General features: G+C 54.4%; 1 long non-coding RNA gene across 1 annotated transcript; it reads right to left on the bottom strand.

Moving 5' to 3' along the window:
- Positions 1-1,508: 1,508 nt before the first annotated feature.
- LOC106732325 (uncharacterized) lies at positions 1,509-16,434 on the bottom strand. The gene is made up of 5 exons (XR_001368608.3): positions 15,458-16,434; positions 6,817-8,021; positions 6,175-6,300; positions 3,397-4,310; positions 1,509-3,271 (listed from the first exon to the last, which is right to left on the bottom strand). It is a non-coding gene; the product is annotated as an uncharacterized LOC106732325 (long non-coding RNA).
- Positions 16,435-17,447: the final 1,013 nt, after the last annotated feature.

The raw sequence follows: 17,447 nt of genomic DNA on the forward strand, positions 1-17,447 counted from the left end.
TCTCTGGACCGTGCCCCAGCCGCCTGCCGGCTCAGAGCGGTTCCCTCACTGCTGGAGCCTCGCCAGTGTCCCACGCTTCACGCTGCTTCTTCCCAGAGCTTCCGCCCGAGGACGGGCTAGCGGCCTCAGCAGAGACGTGCTCCGTGTGGGTGGAGAGAAGTTTCCGTACACAGCCTCCGGCTCGACGGTGTGAAAACGGGCTGCACAGGCAGCGACAGGTAAGGATCACGTCATGCTGCAGCAAGCGGGGGGGAGGTGGAGGAACACGAAAGTCAGCGAGCGAGATGGGACAGCGGTGAAGCCCAGCGGGCAATTCCCGGGGTGCATGCACGACGGAAGGAAAAGCAGAAATGCAGGGGAAAGGCAGCACAACGCCGGGCACAGGCTGCAGAAAAACTGACCCTCTAGGCTGCTGCTGCTTCCAGTCTCATAGAAACTGGAGTGAGAACACGTTCGCTACCCCACAGCAGTGCTCCCTGTAAGCTGAGGACTTAGGCGGCCACCCAGGAGACAGTCCAATGCTGATTAGTAAAGTGCCCACCGCTTCCCACAGCCGGCAGCATGCGTTGCTACTGGTGGTGCACATCCGCACATGCCTCTGTGCACAGAACAAAATTTATTCCACACACCGGTGGGGGGAAAAATGACACCCGCTGTTGCACAGACCCTGGTACAACACAAAATGAACTTGTCAGAAGCACTGGCTTACGTGAGGAGCAATGCAACCTGTAGGACCCTGCAAGGGCGTTGTGGTTCGGAACATGGACGTGGCCTTTTAAAGGGGCTACATCAGGGGTGGGCAATCATTTTTGGAAGGGGGCCACTTCACACATTTCTGAAGTGGCCCTGGAAGGGGCGGGGCCTCGTGCAGAAGGGGCGGGGCCAGGAGACTGCTCCTGATTGGCCTGGGGGTGAAGGAGCACATAAAGTCTTTCCCTCCCCGCCCCGGTGCCTAGAGAGAATCACCAGCTGTTTTAAAATAGCCAGTGGGTCCCTCTAGACACCGCAGCGGGAGGAGACCTTGTACACGCTCCCTTCCCCCAGGCCAATCAGGGCCGGCGGGAAGGGGAATACGCAAAGTATATCGCCTCCTGCTGGTAGTTCCCCTCTGATGCTGTGCACCCGATCAGGGGGCGGAGACTTCAGCAACTTCCCCGTCCCGAAGTCTCGATTGGCCTGGGGGCGGGGCCGCTGCAGGGCAGCCGTGGGCCGGATCTACCGGCTTGGTGGGTCGAATTCGGCCCATGGAGGCTCCTTTGCCCACGCCAGGCTACATGCTTTATGGCCGAGCCAATTGCTTTGGGCAGATTGCATTTTTACCCAAGCAGGAGCAACCCCGCTTGTTCAGAGATGACTTCAGTTTGAATCCTAAGCGATGTTACCAACAGACGTATCATAGAATACTAGGACTGGAAGGGACCTCGAGAGGTCGAGTCCAGTCCCCTGGCCTCATGGCAGGACCAAATACTGTCCAGACCATCCCTGATAGACATTTATCCAACCTACTCTTAAATATCTCCAGAGATGGGGATTCCACCACCTCCCTGGGCAATTTATTCCAGTGTTTGACCACCCTGACAGGTAGGAACTTTTTCCTAATGTCCAACCTAAACCTCCCTTGCTGCAGTTTAAGCCCCTTGCTTCTTGTTCTATCCTCAGAGGCCAAGAGGAACAAGTTTTCTCCCTCCTCCTTGTGACACCCTTTTAGATACCTGAAAACCGCTCTCATGTCCCCCCTCAATCTTCTCTTTCCTAAGCTAAACAAACCCAATTCTTTCAGCCTTCCTTCATAGCTCATGTTCTCTAGACCTTTCATCGTTCTTGTCGCTCGTCTCTGGACCCTCTCCAATTTCTCCACATCCTTCTTGAAATGCGGTGCCCAGAACTGGACACAATACTCCAACTGAGGCCTGACCAGTGCAGAGTGGAGCGGAAGAATGACTCCTCGTGTCTTGCTCACAACACACCTGTTCATGCAGCCCAGAATCATGTTTGCTTTTTTTGCCACAGCATCACACTGCTGCCTCATATTCAGCTTGTGGTCCACTATAACCCCTAGATCCCTTTTTGCCAGACTCCTTCCTAGACAGTCGCTTCCCATTCTGTATGTGTGAAACGGATTGTTCCTCCCTAAGTGGAGCACTTTGCATTTGTCCTTATTAAATGTCATCCTGTTTCCCTCCGACCATTTCTCCAATTTGTCCAGATCATTTTGCCGGGAGAGGCATAAGGATCTTGAGCAAAAAGAAAACCCACACGGCTTGTTTTTGCACAAAACCGGCTCGAATAGATTATGCAAATTAAGCATGACAAAATGCTAATCACCACTTCATTTGCATACTCCCTGCTGGCAAAAGCCGGCAATGTAGCCAACGGCAGGTTTTGGAAAAGCACCAGCAAACATTTGCCAAGACTTAGCCAGCTCATCCATGGTCTTTTGGCAGCCTGGGACAATTCAGTTGACACTGGGCCCGGTTTCTCCAGACTTGGACAGTGCTCACCCTACAATTTTACTGTGTGTCACTGAAAAGTGTGAGGAAGCCTGGCCAAATGAGTTGTCATGTGCCCTAAGGGTGCGTGCGTGTCAGGCCCACCCACAGGGATGAGAGGCGAGGGATAGCTCAGTGGTGTAGTTTGAGCATTGGCCTGCCAAACCCAGGGTTGTGAGTTCAATTCCTGTGGAGGCTATTTAGGGCAAAAATTTGTCAGGGACGGTACTTGGTTCTGCTGTAAAAGCAGTGGACTGGACTTGATGACCTTTCAAGGTCCCTTCCAGTTCTAGGTGATACACAATCTCCATTAATTTAGGGGGAAGCAGGGCAAATTTGCCCTGGAGCACTGCTCCACAGAACTCTGAGGACTTGGAAGGAAGGGCCCAGAGTCACACTCTGGGTGGCCCCTAAGGGCTGACTGCCCTTGGCCCATCCCCTGAGGCTCTGCCCCTTCTAGGAGCATGCAGCTGGCTCTCCCAGGCCTGCGGTGGCTGCCAGCCCTGCTGGTTGGTGTATATCTGTATGCTGATATAGGTGGTATACAGATATTTGCAGTAAAACAATAGTTTGCTTTAAGCAGAAACGTAATGACTCCAAATTTCCCTGGGCTAGTAGATTATTGCCTAAAATAACCCCAACTTTTACGTTAATTGCATGATCTTGCCTCACAAGGAGTTTGTTTTGTGTTTACAGTGATGAAGAGGATCCCTTTGGACATGTGTTCTCTTGTAAACTGAACAATTTCGGCTGTCAATCATTTTTTAAAACAAAGAACAGGACTATGTAGCACTTTAAAGACTAACAAGATGGTTTATTAGGCAAGGAGCTTTCGTCACCTAATAAACCATCTCGTTAGTCTTTAAAGTGCTACATAGTCCTGTTCTTTGTTTCAGCTAGACCAGACTAACACGGCTACGTTTCTATCAGTAATCATTTTTTAAAAGTGTCTGTCAGTATCGTCATGTAGGGACCAGCACTTCCGTGCTGTACCAGGTTACACTGTGCTCGGGTTTCTCAGCGTGGATTTTCTGTATTAATACAATGCCCATGCGAAATTTCCAAAACATACCATTTGAAAAGCCAAAGTGACTTTGCTTTCACTGGTGGAAATCACCAGCTTAGCAGCCATGCGAATGCACAACACGGTTGTATTACTTTCGATGGACTATATGGGCCAAGGGAATTGACACAACCAGTGACTATCCAGCATTAAACAGTTTGCAACAAGGTGCAGAGCTGAGTAGATATCCGTTTGCACCTGCTTCGCCTCATGCCGTTCAAAAGCCTTGTAACCGTGTATTGAAGATAAAGAAAAAGAGGAAAACAAGCTGCAGCATTTGCCACGTCAAGTATGGACTTCGGTTTCGTTTGAACGCCGTCCCTAGTTCCCGTCAGTGGGAGAGAGCTTTAGAAGGAAATATTCCCTCATTTGAAATCCTCTTCCAGTGTTCGCAGCCGTGTTGTGACTTGCTCGTGCCAGGATTCGAGAGAAAAACGTGGATGAGCTCACAGTTTCTGTCGGTCCAATAAAAGACTTTATTTAACCTGTCTTGTCAGTCTCTTGGATGATACTCAAGATAACTCTCATGTGGGAAAAGAGAAGTTAGTGGAAATGAGCCAGAGCTACTGTTTCATTCCATGTCATCTCAAGTCGCGTGTAGGCTTCATCCGGGGCCAACAGGGGTCACAGTGTCATCTGGATCCTTCTCTCTGGCCTGGTCTGTTTCGAATATGTTGGAACTCAGGGTGACAAAAGTCCGGGGTCCCAGGAACCATGGTGGGGGCAGCTTCTGGTCTGGTCTTCGACTGCTCCAAAGGCTGTTGTAAATAAAAGTTGGCAAAAAGTTGTTTTCTCTCGTGGCAGAGGGCAGGACAAGAGGCAGGGGGTTCAAACTCCAGCAGTGCGAATTTAAATTAAATCTCAGGCCAAACTTCCTAACCGTAAGAAGAGCAGCGGAAGGGAACAGATGCCTCAGGAGACTCTGGAAGCTCCTTCGCTGGAGGTTTCCAAACAGATGCAGGAGCCGTCTGTTTTGGCTGGTTTAGACCCAACAAATGCGACACCTTGACAGGGGGGTAGACTGGGACCCTTCTTGCTCATTCCAGCAGCTTCCAATTGTGCTTTCTTAGGATCTGGCTACGCTACCAAGTTTTGTCAACAAAAAGCTGCCTTCTGGTGACAAAACAGCCAGAGCGCACACACTGACCTGCGACTTTTGTGGGGAAAACCACGGGTTTCGGCAACAAACAAACTTCCACCCCTACCAGAGACTTTTTCTTTTCTTTTCCCCGCTCTGTACTGTCGACAAAGAGCCAGTGTAGACCCTGTTGTCTGTTTTGTTGACAGAACCGGCTTCCACTCAGTGTTCTGTGATCTCTGCTGCCCTGCAAGCATGTGCCCCTCCCCTTTCAAACTTCCAAGAAGTGTCTGGCAGCTAAGTGAGCTGCTCCCTTTGGGGAACAAACAAAACAGAGCAAATCACTGGCATGCTCCTGATCTGGCCTGCCCTAGGAACACAGCAGCAGGCAGATGGCTGTCGCAGGGGGAGGGGGACAGATGCTGCGCTGCTCTGGAAAGTTCACCGAGCCACTAAGACCTCTCCCAGCAGCGGGGGAAGAACTCAGAGGGAAACCCAAGATGCGTAGGGATCCGCTCTGCCTCCCCACAACACTGCACAGTGGGATACATACTCACAATGCCTTGCTCACACTGTCAATGATGGCACTCTCCCTCCCCCACAACTTGGATGTGACCTGTTCACAGAAGGAACAAGTGTGAACGCCCTCCGGCGACTTTTGTTTTGTCGACTTCTGTGCATCGACATAAGTTTTGTCGACAAAATTTGGTCGCGTAGACATGCCCCCAAAGTCTCTTAAGGATCCCAAAGTCCCACCAGGGACTCACAGTGGGGCAGAATTTCTGACTCACTGAATTAGGTCCATTGGTTTCCGGGACTTACATGTTCTTGTTCATCAGGAACAAACTTAACCCAGTCCCGGAGTTCTAACAGGAGCTGGTTTGTGTCGGTCAGTTCTGGCTTTCTGTCTCCTTGGCACAGCTCTTCCCACTGGCTTTTCATCATAAGTTACTAGGACTTCTCCTGCTTTCGACAACTGTGCTCCGTTATAACAATGCCCCATTGCCCGTGGGCTACCGTAATACACCGAAAAGCTCTCCAAATGCACTGGGCCTAGCACAGTGGCTTGCTGGGCCATGACCTGGGTCCCCGGGCACTACCGTAATAGACCTAATAATAAGCAATGTTCACGGCAGGGGACAAGGAATGTCATTTTGTTGCTGCCGGCTGTCTCTCTGCCATGGATGAAGGCAGGCTGGCCTCAGAGCGCTATTTTTTGGGTGAACTGAACCATGAGCAAAAGTGTCAAACCCAAGTAATTTTGTCTGCCGTTCCCAGAGGCGTTTTCCTCCCCTCGCAGCCCCTCCAGGACTCTTGCGAGCACACCCTTGCCCCTGCCTGCCTTAGCCAGATGCCCTCCTGGATACCCCCAGGCTCCTAGCCCCACAGCCTCAGTTCGGAGAGAGCGGAGAGGTCCGGGGAGGGGCTGAGATCATCTCCCCTTAAAGGGCCACTCAGCCTGTGATATAGTCTCCTCCTTTGCAAGTGCCTTCCCCCCCCCTCCCACCCCCCGCACTCCCTGCCCAGGATGCTCTCTCACTCACGCAGTAGCCCAGGGTCTCCTGCTCCTCCTTTCCAGCCCTGCTGGGGGATTTCAGTCCCAAACGCAGCCAGCTCTCCGCTGCACTCAGTGCTCCGTGTGCTCCCCCTCCAGTCTGCCTGCTCCAGACCTGCACGGGGAGAAGAGGCGACCGACGGGGGCTCATGTAGCGGGTGGAGCTGCTGACGCGTGGGGAGGTATCCAAGGCCACTCGTCCCCACCCTCCTGGCTGGGGCTACCCGCTCCCCCCTCCACCCCAGCCAGGGCAGGCCTCCCACCCACCTCCCAGAACTCCAGGAGATCCCCGCAGACTGTCCTGCCTGTGCCGGGGACGGCAGGCCGTGCCGTCCGTCGCAGCGCTGCTGCCGGGAGGGAGAGCTGGCACGGCAGCCAGAGATGCTGGGGCGGGCGAGGTGCTGGGGTGGATTGGGGGGCAGGGCTTGGGGCCTGCTACCCTGCCCTGGGAGGGCAGTACAGCCGAGCTGTCCCTCATGGAGAACACCCGGCCAGCCGCTTTCACCCCACGGGGCTCCGGCATGGGAGGGGGCCTGGAGGAAGAGTCTGTCAGCCAGGGAGCTCCGAAGCCACTTGGGTCTTTGCAGCCCCAACCCAGCAGAGAGCCGCTAGCCCAGAGGCATCTATTTACCCAGGGAGCAGGTACGGCACAGGCCGGGCACGTCGCAGGCGGCACCCCCGTGGGAAGGCTGCAGCACATCTCTCAGCAGCGCCGTCCGGTCGCTGCCTGTCAGGGGCTGCGGGTCTCCAGGCTCCTGCGGGGGCAGCGGCGCTGTCTGGTTTCACACGTGGAGCTGTCTCCGTGAGCTCAAGCCTCCGCAGGAATGTCCTGGAGCCCAGCCAGCAACCGCAGGGCCGCACAGAGCGAGCCGGGCGTGGGGCCGTTGGCTTCCAGTGTTATGGGAGGAGGCAGAGGATTCGTCTGAGACCAGGGCCCCGACATGCCAGGCGCTGTCCTGACCCCGACCGAGACCAGGGCCCCGACATGCCAGGCGCTGCCCTGACCCCGACCGAGACCAGGGCCCCGACATGCCAGGCGCTGCCCTGACCCCGACCGAGACCAGGGCCCCGACATGCCAGGCGCTACCCTGACCCCGACCGAGACCAGGGCCCCGACATGCCAGGCGCTGCCCTGACCCCGACCGAGACCAGGGCCCCGACATGCCAGGCGCTGCCCTGACCCCGACCGAGACCAGGGCCCCGACATGCCAGGCGCTGCCCTGACCCCGACCGAGACCAGGGCCCCGACATGCCAGGCGCTGTCCTGACCCCGACCGAGACCAGGGCCCCAACATGCCAGGCGCTGTCCTGACCCCGAGTAGGAGACAGTCCCTGCCCCAAAGTGCTCCCGGTGACACAGATCTCCCCCAGAGGGTGGGGACTGATGGGGTCCTCTCCCCACTCCCGTGGTTGCCATGGAAACAAACCAGGAGAGGAATGAGCTGTTCCCCTTCTGGCTGTTTTCCTGCCTTTCCCCTTCATGCCAGGGGTGGGCCCAGATGTGCGGGATAGGGGTGCTCCCAGATGTACAGGATAGGGGTTGGCCCAGATGTGCAGGAAAGGGAGGGGAGCCCGACTCCCTGCCTAGTCCCTCTGGGGAGCTGCCAGCCTCTCTTCCGGGGCCGATACTGTGAGCTCATCTCCTGGCTGGGACCTCTCCCCCCCCCCCCCCCCCGCCCCAGGGGCACGTTTTGTTTCCCACCTTGCAATGGGGCGTGGCCTCGTCCCACTCTGCCGCCTCCTGTTGGCCCAGCTGGGGATCAGCTCACCGGCAGGTCTGATGCTCATCCCCTCGTGCAGTCTGGGTGCAGCTGTAACCCACACACCTAGTGGGCACTGAGGGCACAGCAACAGCTAAGAGCAAGGGAACTTACAGCAGGGGCTAGGCACCAGCTAGCTTATAGCTCAGCAGGTAGAGGCTCCTATACTGAGCTCCAGAGGGCCCAGGTTCAAATCCACCTCAGGGTAGTTACATAGCCTCTAGCCTGGCTTAACTGTTGCAGAGTGGGGTGTGTGTATGAGTGGGGTGGGTGTGTGTGTGTGTGTGTGTGTGTGTGTGTGTGAATGCACTAATTCCCAGCCCCAACATGACTGCCTCACATCACCCAGGAGGGGTGTAGAAGAGGAATCCTTGTCCTCACAGGTGGAGGAAGAGGTTGGCTTCTGTCCAGGGCAGTGAGTGAGTGAATTGGACAGCAAGTAGCCAGGGAGATGTCATCACAGAGGCTCCTTCAAAGCTAGCAGCAGAACTGGTGTCTCTCAGGACAGGTAGAGCCTCCCCAGTCTTTGCTTGTCAGTGGTGATGCTTCTCTAGGAGTTTGCAAGATGACCTAATACTTTAGGGAAATGGTTAGCTAAGGAAGAGCTAAGCAGGACTCAGGTTTCACTACAGAAATTGGGGTGCAAGAAGGGATGTAAAATCCAGTTTAATCAGTTAAATGTTATGTTTAACCAGTTAAACACTTAAGCAGGGGCAGGTGGGATGGAACAGCCCCCTAACCATGGCATACGGGGGGCTGCTCCAGCCCCCATCAGTTAACCATAGCTGGTACCCAGTAAGGGTGATGCTTACTGGTTAACCTAACCATTCACTTCCCTAATGACTTCATGTGAGAAAAAAATAAATGAAGACAATTGATAAGGGAAGCTAAAAGCATACATGGCCAGAAAGGTTAAGGCTAATAATCTACTACATATTTGAAAGAGTTTGTCTGTGAGGCTGTCTGTCTGTTCGAAAACTCCTCCTAATCAAGGAGACTGGCTAGGAAAGAAAGGAAAAGGAGAAGAAAGCTCACCTCTAAGACGCAGCCCGATATCAGAGTTGGGTATGGACACTTCTGTGACCCTCTCCGGGTACCTCACCTTTGCCCTTCTGTGGATTCAAGGCACAACCTGTTTAATTTAGATGCCTCCATCCTTACCCAGTTCCTAGAGCTCTGGGAGGAACCTGGTTAATTCCAGGTGGCTTTGTCAGGCCTTTTCCCAAGGAAAGAGCCTTACTCAGTGACATCGCTAACATCTGTTAGGTAGCAATCCCCGAGCAGAACACACGCGCTAAGCGCACACTGCTATGCTCACGCATCCTGGCCATGCAGGCAGACTGCTCTGGGTGGCCAGGCAAGGTGGGTCTCCTTCGGGCTCTGGCCACTGCACTTCTGGAAGAGTGTTCTAGCAGCTCTGAGTTTGGGCTGTGTCTTACTCTGAGTTCTCCTCCTCCTCCTCTTGTCCTTTCTTTCCCAGCTGGTCTCCTTCCTGGCCCCCAGTTTATATAGTGAAACTGGAAGACTCACCCAGTGTTGCCCAGATCCGGCCTAGGGGTGAAAAGGGGGTCACAAAGCAGGGGGACTGATGGGCTGTGTCTAGACTGGCAAGTTTTTCCGCAAAATCAGCTGCTTTTGCGGAAAAACTTGCCAGCTGTCCACACTGGCCGCTTGAATTTCCGCAAAAGCACTGACTTCCTACTGTCTGAAATCAGTGCTTCTTGCGGAAATACTATGCTGCTCCTGTTCGGGCAAAAGTCCCTTTTGCGCAAAGCTTTTGCGCAAAAGGGCCAGTGTAGACAGCTCAGATTTGTTTTGTGCAAAAAAGCCCCGATTGTGAAAATGGCGATTGGGGCTTTTGTGTGGAAAAGCGTGTCTAGATTGGCCACGGACGCTTTTCCGCAAAAAGTGCTTTTGCGGAAAAACATACGTGCCGATGTAGACGCGCTTTTCCGCAAATGCTTTTAACGGAAAACTTTTCCGTTAAAAGCATTTGCGGAAAATTATGCCAGTGTAGACGTAGCCAGGGTGCTTCCTGGGCCCAGCCCGGGGCTGGGGAGGGGACCAGTCCAGAGAGAGGGCTGGTGCAGGGGAGGAGGCTGTTGCGCAAACTTCCCACTGGCAGGGTGTGTGTGTGTGTGCAGACCAGCCCTGACCCAGAGGGTAGTGGTGAGGGCCACACAGGTTGGCACTGCTGGCACTCCCTGGCCTGGCCGAGGAAGGGAAGGTTAGGGTCCACACAGACCCCTGCAGGAGTGCTTAGGAGGTGGGGTATGGCACCTGCAGGAGGGGGATAAATGGGGATGTCAGGACATGGTAGTGCTTGGAGGAGCGGGGGAGTGGTCCAGCCCTGGGGCTGAGGGCTGGAGGAGGCAGGGTTTCGGGCAGATGGGCTAGTGGTGTTGGTGAGCCCCGTCCTCAGCTGTCCACGGCCTTTCTGGTGGGGCTGGCCCCTGTCATCACTCTGCAGTATCGCATCCTTCCAAACAGGCCCCTCCCTTTCCACGTTATGGAACACAGTCGAATTCCAGGCACATCCCATTGTCCTGGCACAACCAAACGCCGACCTGGCTTTAAGTTAGGAGAAGAGGAAGCTGCAGAGCAAAGTTGGTGGTCCTAGCTCTCACCATTTAGGAAGAGTTCTTGAACAAATGGACTTGCAGGCAGACAGACGGACTCACAGACACACAAATCTCTAAGGGTATGTCTACACTACCCCGCTAGTTCGAACTAGCGGGGTAATGTATGCATACCGCACTTGCTAATGAAGCCCGGGATTTGAATTTCCCGGGCTTCATTAGCATAAGCGGGGAGCCGCCATTTTTAAATCCCCGCTGCTTCGAACCCCGTGTAGCGCGGCTACACGGGGCTCGAACTAGGTAGTTCGGACTAGGGTCCTATTCCGAACTACCGGTACTCCTCGTGAAACGAGGTGTACCGGTAGTTCGGAATAGGCACCCTAGTCCGAACTACCTAGTTCGAGCCCCGTGTAGCCGCGCTACACGGGGTTCGAAGCAGCGGGGATTTAAAAATGGCGGCTCCCCGCTTATGCTAATGAAGCCCGGGAAATTCAAATCCCGGGCTTCATTAGCAAGTGCGGTATGCATACATTACCCCGCTAGTTCGAACTAGCGGGGTAGTGTAGACATACCCTAAGAGATAGATAGACAGATAGACAGACAGATTAGCTAGATAGTGGGGTATGTCTACACTACAGCACTAATTCGAACTAACTTAATTCGAATTAGTTAATTGAACTAAGCTAATTTGAATTAGCTCATCTAGACCTAAAAACTAATTCAAATTAGCATTTTGCTAATTCGAACTAGCGTGTCCACACTGATTGGACGCTGGGTCGCATTTAAGGGCAGCTGAAACCAGGTCCGGCAGGGCATCAGGTCAGTAGTTAATTTGTGTGGCTGCTGTCTGAGGCTATCTGAGGCTCGTGCTTAAAGGGACTCCCCTGGACAGCCGGTTCTCAGCTTTTCCGCTTGCTTGCCTACCTCGCCGAGGGACAGCAAAGCGTTTTTCTCTCCGCCTGCCTGTGTCAGTAGTTCCCATTGGAGACACCGCCACATTTGGCACTATGGAGCCAGAGCTCGCATGCTGCTCCAGTTTTTGGACGTGCTGCTGCAAGCCTGCCAGGAATGGCTGGAGGCTGCCTTGCACCATCTGGTGCACATCAGCCCCCTGCCTCTCCCCCTGGCCTCCCTGGGGGTTGTGGAGGAGTGGCAGCAGCGCCCAGACGCCAGCATGCCTCGCCACATCTGGCGTCTGGACACCAGCAGCGACTGGTGGGACCGCATCATCCTGGAGCGCTGAGGAGACAGACAGTGGACCCAGAACTTCAGGATGAAGAAAGACACCTTCCTGGAGCAATGCGAGTGGCTCGCCCCTGCTCCACGGTGACAGGACACTCGCATGAGGCCCACCATCCCCCTCCAGAAGCGGGTGGCCATCGCCCTCTGGAAGCTCTCCACGCCGGACAGCTACCGATCTGTCGGGAACCAGTTCGGCGTGGGGAGATTCACCATCGGAGCATTGCTCATGCAGGTACAGCACCCACCGGCCACTGGGCCGGGGGGGGAGAGGGGCTGCAAGGAGGGGATGGGCCGCCCCAGTGAAAACGGGGGGTAGGGGAAGACGCAAAAGTGCCCCGCACGGGAGGGTCTGGTCTGTCCCAGCCGTACTACACGCCGCCCGCGGGGGTTGCTTCTGGGAGTGGGGCGCGGGGCACTGCCAGGGCACGAACACTCCCAGCCACCCTGGTGCTCCAGTGATTTGCAGTTTGCTGTGTCTCTCTGCAGGTGGTCAAGGCCATCAATCAGGTGCTGCTCCGCAGGGTGGTCCGCCTCGCCAACCTGGACGCCATCATCCGGGGGTTCGGCGCCCTCGGCTTCCCCAATTGTGGGGGGCCCATCAACAGGACACACATCACCATCCGTGCCCCGGAACACCAGGCCTCCCAGTACGTCAACAGGAAGGGGTACATCTCTGTGCTCCTGCAGGCCATGTGTGACCACCGGGGCCAGTTCACGGACATTAATGTGGGCTGGTCCGGCAAGGCACACGACACCAGGGTGTTCCAGAACTCCTCCATGTGCCAGAGGCTGCAGGCCGGGACCTTCTTCCCCGACCGCCACATCAGGGTCGGGGACGTGGACATGTCCATCTGCCTGGTGGGGGATGTGGCCTACCCCTACAGCCCTGGCTAATGAAGCCCTACATGGGACACCTCAACCCCTCCTGCCAGGCCTTCAATGCCAGGCTCACCAGGGCCCGCATCGTGATCGAGGGGGCCTTCGGCCGACTGAAAGCCCAATTTAGATGCCTCCTCACCTGCCTCGACCACGCCGAGCACAATATCCCTCCCGTGGTGGTAGCATGTTGCGTGCTGCACAATTTGTGTGAGCGGGGGGGGGAGGCTTTCCTGCCAGCTTGGATGGCTGAGGCTGACCACATGGCTGGCCAGTACGTGCAGCCCAGCACCGCCGCCATCTGGGAGGCCCAGCGGGGGGCCATCCAGATCCGGGAAGCCCTGTGGGAGAGCTTCCAGGTGGAGGAGGAGGACTGAACTCTCCCTGCATGCCCCACTGGAGCCTTCTTGCACCCTCCCCTCCTTCCCCTTTCCCCTCCCTAACCCCTGTTCCTAATGTCAAATAAACACACCTGTTTTGCCAACAAAAATCTCTCTTTATTGTACATAACTGGGATGGGGGAGGGAGGAGTGAGGGTGGGAGAGGGGAGGGGAAACCTGGGAGGAGGGAGCTGGAAAAGGGTGGAAGGGGAGGAAGGAAAGGGAAAGCTCAGGCCTGGGGGTCCTGCTGGCTCTCCCGTCTCACAGCACTGCGGGTGTGGTGGGCATCGGGGGGGGAGTGGGTATGGAGGGTGGGGCAGGAGGGACGGGGGGGTGCGGAGAAAGCGGGAGGGGGAGCAGGGGTGGGAGGAGGAGTGAGAGCTGGGGCGGCCGCAGGGGCTGGAGCAAGAGGAGGCAGGAACCTGTCCACCAGGGTCTGGAGGTGACCTCTGAGGGCACGGCCCTGCTCCTCCAGCACCTCCAAGCTCTGCTACCACAGCCGCAGATCCTCCCAGATCCAGTGCTCCTAGATGCGGTGCTGGTGCTCCAGTAGCCGCAGGTGCCGCCAGTGGTAGTCCTCCAGGTTGCGAGTGCACCTGCTGGCCTGGGTGCGGGTGGCTGTTGCAGGCAGGGTGGTGCGCCCTGCAGTCCCAGGTGCTGTGGCTGTTCTCCCTGGGGACACGGGTCAGCATGTGGGGAACGGTCCAGGGCCCCTGAATGACACCCAGCTGCTGCTCCATGGTGGGCAAGGCCCAGGCGCACGGTCCCTGGGCTCCCTCTCCCCTCATGCCCCCCATACACATAAGGGGAGCATGATGGCACTCACATGTGGAGCTCTCCCCGGCCTCGGACAACACAGCCGATGTGCTCTGTGGGGTGCCTCGGGGGTCCTGGGTCCTGGGCAGGCTCCTTGCAGGCTCCTGGCTCTTGGCATCCTCCTCCTCCTCCTCCGTGTCAGGGACGGCACCCTCTGCCCCAGAGTCGATCACCACCCGGGGGGCATGGACGGCGTGAGCCCCCAGGATGCAGTCCAGGGCCTCAAAGTGGGGGCAGGCCTCCGGGTCGGCCCCTGGCTGGGAGACCCTGGAGTAGGGCTGCCTCAGGTCCTTTATCTTGCAGCAGACCTGCTCCCAGGTCTGCATGTGGCCTCTGGTGGCCAAGCTGGCAGCCATGTTCCTGTTGTTAGTGCGGAGATCGTGGACGTTGGAGGTCTTCCCCAAACCTCGATGAAGTCCACGATCTCCGCACTAGACCAGGCGGGCGCCCGCCTCTTGCGGCCCCGGGCAGGCTCCTGGGAGCTGCTAGCCTGGTCCTGGGAAGAGGGGGAGGGCTGGGTGGCAGTGGGTGGCTGGCTTATCTTGTGCCAGGTGCAGGGGCTGCTGGCTGGGTGCTGGCAGGCTTACAACTGGCACAAGCACTGTAGCCAGACCGTGGCCCTTTAAGGGCTCCGGGGCTGGGAGGGGGGCAGAAGAGTTTCCCTGGTTTGGCCCAGAGTGGCCCCCAGGGCAAGCTGGGAAGGGCTAGCCTCCAGCTAGTTCGAATTAAGTGGCTACACAGCCCTTAATTCGAACTACTTAATTTGAACTAGGCGTTAGTCCTCATAGAATGAGGTTTACCTAGTTCGAATTAAGCGCTCCGCTAGTTTGAATTAAATTCAAACTAGCAGTTTGCATGTATAGCCACTATTAAAGTTAATTTGACTGTTAGTTCAAATTAACTTTGTAGTGTAGACATACCCCTAGATAGATAAGGGTGTGTATGGGAATATATAGCTAGACATGGGGATCTATAGGGGATCTATAGCTGGATAGATTGACGGATATATAGCTAGACATGGGGATCTATAGGGGATCTATAGCTAGATAGATTGACGGATATATAGCTAGACATGGGGATATATAGGGGATCTATAGCTAGATAGATTGACGGATATATAGCTAGACATGGGGATATATAGGAGATCTATAGCTAGATAGATTGACGGATATATAGCTAGACATGGGGATCTATAGCTGGATAGATTGACGGATATATAGCTAGACATGGGGATATATAGGAGATCTATAGCTAGATAGATTGACGGATATATAGCTAGACATGGGGATCTATAGGGGATCTATAGCTAGATAGATTGACGGATATATAGCTAGACATGGGGATCTATAGGGGATCTATAGCTAGATAGATTGACGGATATATAGCTAGACATAGGGATACTGTATATAGAGGATATATGCTAGATAGATTGATGATTTGAGTCCTGCTTAGCTCCACCTTAACCAATCATTTCCCTAAAATGTTACAGACTCATTCTGGGACCAACCCTAACATCTTGTGAAACAATTCTTGAGCCAATCCTATCCGGCTATCCCCCTTGTGTTGATTTAAATCTCACCAAATTATTTGTGCCACAGACCAACAACAAACGTGCTCACCAGAAACCAGCCCCATCCATTCCTGAGAAGCGGGGTCCAAACCAGTCCAGCATTAGAGGTTTCACAGTCACACCCGCTGATCCGCAACTCCTTGCCAGCCCCGATTCCATCCAAGAACGTTTTCTTGAACTATCTGAAGCCCCGTTTCCTCCGGCTTCCGTCTGATTCTTGCTGCGGCGGCGTTGTGTGCTGATAAGGCAAAAGCCTTCTCACCAGCCGGGTGCTACATCGGTTTGATGTAACTGAGGATGAATGTGAGGATGTGACTTTTTGCTTTTCGCCCATGGCTGCTGCTGTCCTCATGCGGCTGCAAAAAAAATTCTCTTCGCCTCACACGTGAGACTGTTTTGTCTCTTGGGGACCATCTCAGAGGGACAGAGATCCAGCCAGCACCTGTTCGTGTCTGGGACACCCAGCTGAAGACACCTGATTCTCCAGACGCAGAAAGGACCCACCATGGTGAGAATCAGGCTTTTTTCACACAGGTCAAGTGGGGGAATCTTCCCAGACGGGAAACACCCAACTTCACAAGCTGCCTATTAAGAATCTTGGCTGCTCTTAACAGAACAAAGTCCTGGGAAACAGCCGTGGAAAAGTCCATCGTCTGGTCTGGAATTGCTCTAGACTTTGCAGGATGTTTGTTCCAAGGCTTCCCTTGGGAAGGCTGCTCCCGGTGAAAACAGCCACTAATGAAGTGGGGAACTTTCCTCCGGCACTCAACTAAAATTCTTGCCATACTACAGTGCATTCCTCTGCACCCACTTGCATCTGACCTACACATGAGTGTTCCTTCAAAGCTTCCAGGAATTTGCAGATGTCACATTATTTTTAGAACCTTTCCTCCGCAAAATACCCTCCACATTCTGCTTCTGCCCCAGCATGGAGGGGTGTGTGTGTGTGCGTGTGCGTGCGCGTGCACCTCTTGGCATTGATATAATCTGCAAACACTTGGAAGATAATAAGGTGATAGGGAACAGCCAGCATGGATTTGGAAAGAACAAATCATGTCAAACCACTCCGATAACTTTCTTTGATAGGATAATGAGTCTTGTGGATAGAGGAGAGGCGGTGGACGTGGTATACCTAGACTTTAGTAAGGCATTTGATATGGTCTCGCATGATCTTCTTATCAATAAACTAGGCAAATACAACTTAAATGGGGTTATTATAAGGCAGGTGCATAACTGGCTGGATAACAGTTCTCAGAAAGCAGTTACTAACGGTTTACAATCCTGTTGGACAGGTATAACAAGTGCGGTTTCACAGGGGTCTGTTTTGGGATTGGTTCTGTTCAATATCTTCGTCAACGATTTAGATGTCGGCATACAGAGTACGCTTATTAAGTCTGCAGATGATACCAAGCTGCAAGGGGCTGCAACTGCTTTGGAGGATAGAGACATAATTCAAAATGATCTGGCCAAATTGGAGAAATAGTCTGAGGTAACCAGGATGAAGCTTAATAAGGACAAATGCAAAGTGCTCCACTTAGGAAGGAACAATCAGTTTCACACATACAGAATGGGAAGCGACTGTCGAGGAAGCAGAAAGGGATCTAGGGGTTATAGTGGACCACAAGCTGAATATGAGTCAACAGTGTGATGCCGTTGCCAAAAAAGCAAACATGATTCTACGATGCGTTAACAGGTGTGTTGTGAGAAAGACGCGAGAAGTCATTCTGCCGCTCTACTCTGCACTGATTAGGCCTCAGCTGGAGTATTGTGTCCGGTTCTGGGCACCACATTTCAAGAAAGATGTGGAGAAATTGGAGAGGGTCCAGAGAAGAGAACATAAGAACATAAGAACATAGGAACGGCCGTACTGGGTCAGACCAAAGGTCCATCTAGCCCAGTATCCTGTCTACCGACAGTGGCCAGCACCAGGTACCCCAGAGAGGGTTGACCGAAGACAGTGATCAAGCAATTTGTCTCCTGCCATCCCTCTCCAGCCTCTGACAAACAGAGGCCAAGGACACCATTTTATCCCCTGGCTA

The sequence above is a fragment of the Pelodiscus sinensis genome, unplaced genomic scaffold (assembly GCF_049634645.1).
Source record: "Pelodiscus sinensis isolate JC-2024 unplaced genomic scaffold, ASM4963464v1 ctg34, whole genome shotgun sequence".
Classification (NCBI taxonomy): domain Eukaryota; kingdom Metazoa; phylum Chordata; order Testudines; family Trionychidae; genus Pelodiscus; species Pelodiscus sinensis.